Source organism: Eutrigla gurnardus (genome assembly GCF_963514095.1).
Source record: "Eutrigla gurnardus genome assembly, chromosome: 4".
In the NCBI taxonomy this organism is placed as follows: Eukaryota; Metazoa; Chordata; class Actinopteri; order Perciformes; family Triglidae; genus Eutrigla; species Eutrigla gurnardus.
Window position 1 is genome coordinate 14,281,422 of NC_139918.1, and position 9,608 is coordinate 14,291,029.

Below are 9,608 nucleotides of genomic sequence, written 5' to 3' on the forward strand. Positions count from 1 at the left end.
GAGAAAAAAATCACTTCTTACACCCTCCGGTCCAGTCACGCACAGGCCGGACAGGAATGACTAACGCTTTTTTTTAATTTGTAGCAATATATAGGGGCAATATTTGCAGTGATACAGTGATTCATTCTTGACAGAATTACACTATATAATAATGATATAATGATAATATAATAGCATAATATGCAGGTTTACCCATTAAAAGTTTGGAATTTGAGTGTGAAAATATTAAAACATCATAAATAAATAAAACATAATTTAAATAAAACCACACAACCAAAACAACAAATAAAATGGACTGTCTGTTAACAAAAATGTGCAGTGTCTGCAAAATGCCCAAGTCCTATGATGGTAGAGAAAACCTTGCTGTTTATTCTGGCATTATGTTGGCGAAAATGTTTCCTGATATTCTTATGTAAACAAACACACATGGAAACACAACGGGTAATATCGAGGTCAGCAAAAATGATCAAGGTCATGTCTTTATATGTATGATAAGTTGATATAGTAATTATTGTGACAGGCCTAGTTAAGTGTAATACATATTTTTAGTTTTTACTGAATACAGCCCACTGACATTAATGGCCATACTCAAATCCTTATTTTTTAAATATATATATTTGGCACTCTTGATGCAGTGTTGTAGTAGTAAACATTACAACACTGATTGCTGAACTAGTTGTTTGTACCATATACCGGTTTAATTCAGTCTCTGTACCAATGTGAGCTCCTATCGTAGAGCGTTTGTCTCCATTTCTGATTCAGTGACGACAGGAGGAGAATCTCAAAGCTGAATGGCTTCCATGTCACAATAAATACTTTGCGTCATTCGCGCTACACGTGCAAATTTGCGTCTTTGCCTTGACATTGTATGCAATAGCGTGCCACAGTTCTGCATTCCTAGTACGCGGTCTGAGTACTTTTCCATTACCCTCCCTCTGCTCCACTCTACCTGCCAGCCACTCCCACCGTCAAGCCAATTCCACTCACCTGTTGCACACAGGCGCTCTGAATCTGTAATCAAGCCAGTATAAAGCCACACACTGCCTGACTGTTCCTCATGTCTTCCTTGCAAGACGCTCCAGAACCGGAATGATTGCCTGCCTGTGGCTGACTACCCCGCCTTACCTAAAACATGGTAATTCAGCTCAGCCTTCTGTCCCCGACCACAAAATCTGCTTCTGCCTCTTTGCTGCCTGCCTCATCTTCATATCCCGTGTTGGTTTTTGGATTTCCTGCCTGGCCTCGACTTCCCTACTTCCTGCTCCCTGCTGGTTTGTTGGTTGGACTTCATACATACCTGGTTTCCAAATCCCTGCCTCCTTGACGATGTCTTCCGCCTGCCCCATTTAGGATACTGTTACTTGCCATTGAACTCCCCTGTTCTCCAATTCACATTTTTAGAAGTACACTGTTAACATGCAAGACCCACTACCAATCATGCACACTTCTTGGGTTAATTCATACATCATCCCTCTAAGTTTGTACTCTTGAACATTACTGGCCAGATAACACCACACTGTAATACGACAAATGATTGAGATTATTGTGTTTATAATAATCATTTACAGGAGTGTAATCAGCATAATATTGTACATTTTAAGGTCTAGAGTAAAACTTCACAAAACACATGTACTTGTTGCTATAAAATAAAACTTGTGACGTAATGGGCACACTTTAGCCCTGTAAAAAATGAATCTAATGTTCTTCGCCTTCCTAAACAAAATCAAGTTAATGTGTCATCGGATCTAGATGAAGAGGCAGGATACATACAACAGCATCAGGAGCAGTTAAAGCAGGATATTACAATGACGGTCGTAATTACAATCAGTCATCAGTGAGGCACATCCAGTCAGAAATGTGTTCAGCAAAGATGTTCGTTTTTTTTTTATGGACAATCAAAACTAGACATCTGGCTTTCTGGTTGTATATTCATGATGCAGACACAGAGCCAGAAGCAGCCTGGGCATCAAACCAACCACACAACAAATAACTGTTGTGGTTGTGGCTGTCTGACAAAATCCTGATGGATCTATTTGGGGAGCATATTTATACAGAATGATTTAGTCCGATACATCTTCATTAACGGTAACATCATTTTAAAGCCAGAAAATGTGGGTTAAGCAGCTATTATCCAATATTACTATGTGGCATCTCTTTTGAACTTTTCCTGTTGTGCATTAGCTTAATAAAGATCAGTGTTAGGTGTGATTAGGCCAACAGTTCCTGGATTACTCCTGGTACAGTCACTGCAGGGATAACATCATCATGGATTAGCACGCTGGTTGACACTAACAGGCACTGAGGGAAATCTCACCAAATCTGCTAGCTATACAGAACGTCCATCAGCCAAATGAAACAATACACTGCCTCGGATGCCAATTCACAGCTCACAGTGTAAACCTGAAGCGGACTAGTGAAGCATCAGACTGGGTGATCGGCATATCATGACAAGAGCTAGCAGCGTTCTTCATTAACGTGTGACCTGCTGATTCAGCTGGCTGGAGGAAGACCACGCTTCATCTATATCTACCTAATCCTCCAGTTGACGAAAGGCACACTAGCGTTGAGGAACCGTGCCTCTTACAAAATAAAAAGCCCTACTTAGAAACGCACTTGATAAATGAGAACAATCGGGTATCAATCAAAAATGATCAGGATTAGTATTTTTACCCATAACTGAACAGCCATACTGCGGGGTGAAACAATTGGCCCTCATTCACATTGTCCAGAGTTAGGTGTGAGATTTGATCTGTGCACATTGCTGCACTGAATGCTCCATTACACAATCTGTCACGGTGATGCACTTCATATAAAAAGTCTGGTTTGCCCAGTCAGTTTGTTCAATCCTGCCACATCCTGTAATTCTCCAGTTTTGGGAATAATAACTAAGAGCAAACAGTGGGCCAGACTTTCGCTACATTTCAAGAGGCTCTATTGCAGAGGTATTACTGGTCACTTAAGTGGCTGGGAACTTGTGGGACTTAAGCCACTGCAGCACATAGACAAAAGTTAATTTCCTGCCTTCCTTGTGCATCATTTACCCTGGATGTTTTCTTCATTCGCTCCATGTCAATATCCTGCCAGCATTTTTAGGTTAATCACAAACCAGTCTGACAGCTATTCAAATAGTCACCTCAAACTAAAAAAAGTATGTAAAAAAAAAAAAGTACTATATCTAAAATATAATAAAATTAAAAGAGTAGAAAAATGTTTTCATGAAAATGCTCCATGTCATTGCAGCTTATATGTAAACAAAAGTCCAACAGTAAAACAGCCATTGATGTAGACTTTCTGTTTACTCATCTTCATATTGAAAGGTATTTAGAAGATTAAGTGCCTGGAGGCTGTTGTCTCTTTCACTAATCCCCGCCTAGATTAAGCTCCAGAATCAGCAATGGCCATTTAGTGGACAGTACAAATCTTCTCAGAGTCCAATCAGCAAAATCACAGGAAGCACCTTAATTTCATGTGATGGTAATAAGATTCACAGTGGGTCGGGTGGGTGGGTTCGAAGAATCTAACCATCCAGAGCTACAAGACATGATTGCAGGGCCTCGGCTGAAAAGTCTCAAGTGATGTGATGAAGAAGAATAAATGTGCGTGGGACTATACCAACTGATATGTGGTCGAAAAAAATCTGCCATTGTCAGCACATGTAGGAAATGCACCCTCCCAATTTCTCCCACCTCAGCAAAACCAAAAGCAGCACCTTAGGAAGACATGTTCAACGTTAAACACATGAAATGCATCGACTAAAACATGAACAAGTGAAGTCACTGCTCTGCATCAGATCTCACATGACACTAGTTAGCAGAGTTCAGACGGTTTCTATCCAGAGCCGGCCGGCCCCTCATTACTCTGACTGAGTTACTTTCATCAGAGAGAGCACATTTCGCTTCCATTATACAGTTATTAACAGATTAAGGGAAATGTGGTTATCAGGCTCACTAAACTCATTAAATGTTCACATGTAGTCTTATAGAGAACAGCCAAGAGGTCAACTATTCAGGTTTTTACTCAAGTTTATTCACAAACAACCGTTTTTATTCCCTTAGAAAACTATTGAAAATTAGATTTGTGTAATCATAACATGTTTCTGGAAAGACATGCAGCCTTTTTCCAATGCTTTGAATAGCAAAACACACCATTTAGCTCACATGCGTTCGAGACAAGGCCAAACAAAAACTAGCATCACTCATTTGTTTTCTGTGATTTGGGATAAACTGAACCTTCAAAATAAGAATCTGAAGTCGCAATTTGTAAAATCAGAAACCAGCATAGCCGGTGAAGAACTGTGCGGTGACCTTCTCACGTAGTCACACCAAATATAGGTCCACGTTCCCCTAAACAGCCTGGATTCAGCACAGGCTGTCCCAGATAGGAGCCTCTCGCCATGATTTCCCTCAAAACTCAACTCCCCAAGGTCCCCTGCAACAGAACAGTAACCACGATCTGTCACACTTCAACAAACCACAGCCACCTAATGTGGCCATCTTGAGAGAGGAAAGAAACGGGGAACATTAATCAAACTCCAAAAAAGGCCATGTTTAGTGCCAGGTGGGTCACCCATTGTAGGAATGAGAGCAGGCAGAGGCGACCAACACTCGATGCAGTGACATTAATCCAATTCAACAATCACCTCCCTATCGCACAGTAACACTCGCACTAACTGCTTAATAAACCAAAAGGCTGCATCACAACCATGTGTGGGGGGTGAACTCAGTAAATCTATGATGCGATTTACTGAGTTCAAACTATTTTATCCACAGACAATGTAGCCAATTACAATTTTGATAAACAAACTTAAGAGTTGCAACTAACAATGAATATATTAATTTAGCTGTCAATCACTCCACTTTTTATTCAGTCTATGTCACAATAGCAAAAAAAAAAAAGGGGAGACTATTTCAAATTACTTAATTTGTCCGGAGTTGAATGAACAACATCAAAGTATTTTATTTTATTTTTTTATATATTTTACTCAAAATTCTGTCAAACGACCCACTTTAGCTGTTAGGCATGTAAGAGCTTCATAATTACGAAGAAATGCATGCTGACTTTTAGACACCACGTTGGGGTCATATAATGAACTAATCTGATCTGATCGGAAAAATCAGCGCACGGGTCAATCAACACACTTCGCCAGCCAGCTCTACTGTGATCTATACGTATACTGTAGTTGAAAAGTTTTCTCTGAAAAACTAATCTCCAAAGCCCTCTGATATTAATACCCGGTATTTCTCACGCACACTGTTATTAAAAGGTAAACTGACCTGTCACCTGCCTTGTGCTGCACCCTGACAGATTCTTGTCTTTGCTGACAGCTCACAAAGTTAACACACAACCAGACATTTACGGTAACATTTCTGTATGAGATAGTAACTGACTGGCACAAGTCAAAATTCCCTAGAGAACACAAACGCACCTCTGTCGGGCGTTGAATGTCTATGCTTTGATTATACCACTTTAGCTAGTAGTTATGCCTCCGGGGATTACATAACTTTACAGTTCCTGGTATTTGTACATCATTCTTCTGAACATAATTAGATACGGGAAAACTTCCGAGGGACTTCCAGGGTGTTAAAGTCCTACCTTGACTGTATATTCACGTTTTATGAACACCGAGTTAGCTCTTGCCTTGGGGGGCGTCTGCCTGGATTTACACCAGCTAATCTCTCGCTAACGTTAGCTAGCTAATTAGCTTCCCTGCTAAACATTCTTCGGTTTCTCAAACATTCGCACCTCAACGTACCTTTGTCTTTCTGGTGCGGGACACTCCGTGGATAAAAGGGAAACGGACTCCAAATGCCTCCCGAGTGAAGTTAAAACCCCGCAAACTTTCCCGTCGACCGACCACCGTGCGGAACTACTTCACTACTTCTCAGGTATGTCAGACAGCGGCGCTCCCGTCTCTCCTGCTCTTCCCTGGCCGGTGTAATCCACAGCAGTGCGCGCTCACGTTGACTCACGCCTGCCCTGACAATTTTGGCAACTACCTTTAAGCAGAGGTCGCCTATTGTAGAGATGTATCGCTCTACCTTTTTTTCCAGAAACAATTTGACTCGCCTTCCGCTTGGAAGAGTATGCACTTTGGCGTTACCATAGTGATGTATAATCCCGGAACAGAGCCCCTTTCAGACCAAATATCTCAAGCAAAAAAGACACAACAACGGTTTGTCCATGCATATAGCACTACCAACTGCCCAGAACATCATTGGTACCCATCTACAGAGCAACAGGTGACAGAGGACTGGACCTCTGTAATTATTTAATTTAAAAACGTTTCTTTTTTTTTTTTTAGAAAAGTACAGTGAAGTCATATCCATGTGAGGGAGGATTCAGTGCATGTTTTCGAAAAGGACTCACAGAAGAACAGTGAGAGTAAATTGTGACAAATTGTGCAGTTTGAATAAAAGTACTTTTGCCAACAGATCCCTCTGTATGTATTTAATTATAGATAATGAGTTTGTGTGTCATTTATAGCTTGGGTTGTGTTTGTAGGTGTCATTTTGTTATGAATTTTGCTCGTCCAGAAATGCAGTAAATAAGCTCCATTAAAAAAAAAGAAATCTGGACCTCACTAAAAAAAACCTGGCTACGGCCCTGGTGACAAGAGGTGACTGCATAGAGCCCAAAGGATAATTCAAAGACAATACCTACCCACCCCCTCCACCCTCCACATGTAATATAGTGTGTGTGTGTGTGTGTGTGTGTGTGTGTGTGTGTGTGTGTGTGTGTGTGTGTGAGAGAGAGAGAGAGAGAGAGAGAGAGAGAGAGAGAGAGAGAGAGAGAGAGAGAGAGAGAGAGAGAGAGAGAGAGAGAGAGAGAGACGAAAAACTGCATTTCTTTGGGCAACCCCCATGTTCAGAGTGGAAATACATTCAGAGTGGGAGCTCCTGTTTAATCTTATACTTGTGATCCGAGCCCTCAATTGTTTTGGACGCAAACGGGGAATGAGCGCCACCCGACGGTTATGATCGGGAACTACAGCTACATTGCAACACGATCGAAACACTTATTTAAATAAATATAATGGCGGGTTGCCCGTTTTCCTCCAGTGATGTTATTTACTTCTGTTTTCTAAGACTGTAAATGTCGTGGCTGAAATATTGCCTCGGATTAGTTTCTTATGCAAAGCATTTTACATTTGTACACTGAATATGAAGCTAAGCTAATACTGCCTACTAATACCACCAGTTGGCAAATTTAGCTTAGCGGTCTTGGCTTTCTCCAAAAATAAGTTCGCTTAGCTGTCTTGGCTTTCTCCAAAAATAAGTTCAAAACTGCCATAAATTAATATTATTATACACTTTAATCGAGTAACATTTCTAACCAACATCTGTTTGTTTGTTTGCATAGGGCCACTGTAAAACACATGATTAATGTACTGTGATTCTGTAAACTAAAGGCTAGGGGGATTTTTTTCAGCCTGGGATGTATCAGTGATTAGCAACAACATTGGGTTTCAAACACTGTAGTACTCCATAATACAGCAGCGATGCCCCTAGTGGAAATTAGCATGCATTTCAGACAATGGCTCGAACTGATGTAAAACAGTAAAATGAACATGCCAAAATGTGATGCATACACGTTAACACAAGCAATTTTAAAATCCCTCTAATCTCCGATTACTATACCTCTTACTGGTAGTAAACATTTTAATTTATAAATGACAAATTTTTAAGCATTGATTGAAGTTTAAAGGTCGACACCAATTAATTACTGTTTGATTTTCACTTTATTCCAGCTGTGTGGGATGGTCAGGGCTCTGTGCAAGCCTGTCGAGTCCTTGAGAAACAAACTGAGAAACCAATATCTTTTATGGAGCTGGATTTCAACACAGGGGCATTGAAACCAGAATGTGCCTGCCCCAAGACTCTTGCCAAGTGAGAAGCACAGTCTTGTCTGGGCAGCTGTGGCTCAGTAGGTAGAGCGGGCTATGCTATAACCACAAGGTTAAGGTTTCAATAAGGGTGCTTTATAGCAGCCGAGTGCTTCTGAATGCTTAGGACGGGTTAAACACAGAGGTCAAATTTCACAAATGTGTCAAAAAAATAGTATGTTAGCAATCAGAATTAATTGGAACTAGGGAGCCGAAACTAAACCACAAAAGAAAAGCTTAGATTAAATATACACAGAAATGCAATCTACCCTCTATCCATTTGTGAGCGTAAACAATAAAAAAAAAAAGTCTTAAAACCAACAACATATGGAAAGAGAGATGCAAGTGTTTTATCATAATTATTTAATCACACATACATTTACATCATGCAATCAATCCAAAACTGTGATCTCATGAACTTCCCATCTCCGTCCTTATCAGAGCCCTGCTATTTGTGCCCCAGTTCTCCAGGAATGATCCAGTACCTTGTCCACTAACGGATCCTCAAAACTGTCCTTTAAAAATTGACCAACTATTACACAGTAATAAAAAAAGTGGCTACACTTTATTTTTTAAATTTAGAATTAATCCACAATCCAATTTAGGCAAACACAATCAACTTTGCTGTTTTTTATTAATTTTTTCCCCCCCATTTCGTATCCAGTTTTGGTGGAAGGTCAAAGGATAAATATTTTGAGGTCCATGCTGCAAAGTCTTAACTAATCTAGAAGATTACACAGAGAGAATAAACCATCTGGATAGACACCAAACACCGTCCTGTCATAGATACGGGGGAGCCACTCCTCCCTGCAGCTTGTAGAAAGTAATTATTACTCCTTAAATGATTTGCTGTGGAGCTCCATTTGCAGGGCTTTGGGAACTTCTCTTTCCTCCAGTCAAAAACAGCCACATATGGAGTGTATGTCTGAGTGCAGGTATTGTCTAGAAGTGCTTTTACACCCAACGTTTCTGTTACAAGACGACAAGTTTTATTATGACATCCTAGAGTGAGAAAGCCGAAATCCTATCCTCCTTTTTCAAATGAGATTTGTTCCACTAGTCTCAGTCAAAAATGTAGTTAGCAGAAAGTTTCTTTAATGTGCATTTCTAAAGAGCTCTGTATTCTAATTTAAATATCTACTATGCAGTGGATAGTAAAGTGTCACCTTCTTCGCATCAAAAGGGAGTTTACCGTCCCGTACAGTAGTAGATACTCTCATCTTAGAATAAGGTCCAGAAAAACTCAGCTTTCTAAGAAATGGCAAAAAAAAGAAGCGCTGGATGTGAAAAATACATTGGGGACTAAACATTAGTGGAGCAGAAGCTAACGAGGAAGAGGGACAGGACTTTGGACTCTATATGGCAGGATTACTGCTGCAAGCACGCCCTGATCACACCCGCCTGTCGACTCATGTACAGTGTATTTTACAGTTTATTGCACTTGCACAAGATGTTAGTGTTCACGGGCGGGGGTTTCAATCACAACAAGCTCTTTGCCAAAGCAGCGGGGCTTCACAGGGATTAAAAAAACAAAAAAACAAAACAAAAACAAGCTGTGATGGGAATTAAAAACACAACAAAAGACAATAAAACACAAAATTAATCCTACACCCCTGACTAGATGTAGTTAAATAAACCACCCCTACAGATGACAGAAGATTGTTGTGCAATTTTAGACCCTGCTCTCCTGACTGGCTGATCAGCGGCAAAGGGTCTGACCCGCCTG

At 40.5% G+C, this 9,608-nt stretch overlaps 1 protein-coding gene across 5 annotated transcripts in view; it reads right to left on the reverse strand.

Moving 5' to 3' along the window:
- The window catches only part of LOC311012862 (rho GTPase-activating protein 12-like), a 47,514-nt gene extending 41,562 nt beyond the window's left edge, over positions 1-5,952 (reverse strand). For all 5 annotated transcript variants that reach the window (XM_084008625.1, XM_084008624.1, XM_084008623.1 and 2 more), the window contains exon 1: positions 5,753-5,952. The gene's annotated coding sequence lies outside the window, so the exon portion shown is untranslated. The remainder of the gene's footprint in view (positions 1-5,752) is intronic.
- Between the last annotated feature and the right edge of the window lie 3,656 nt (positions 5,953-9,608).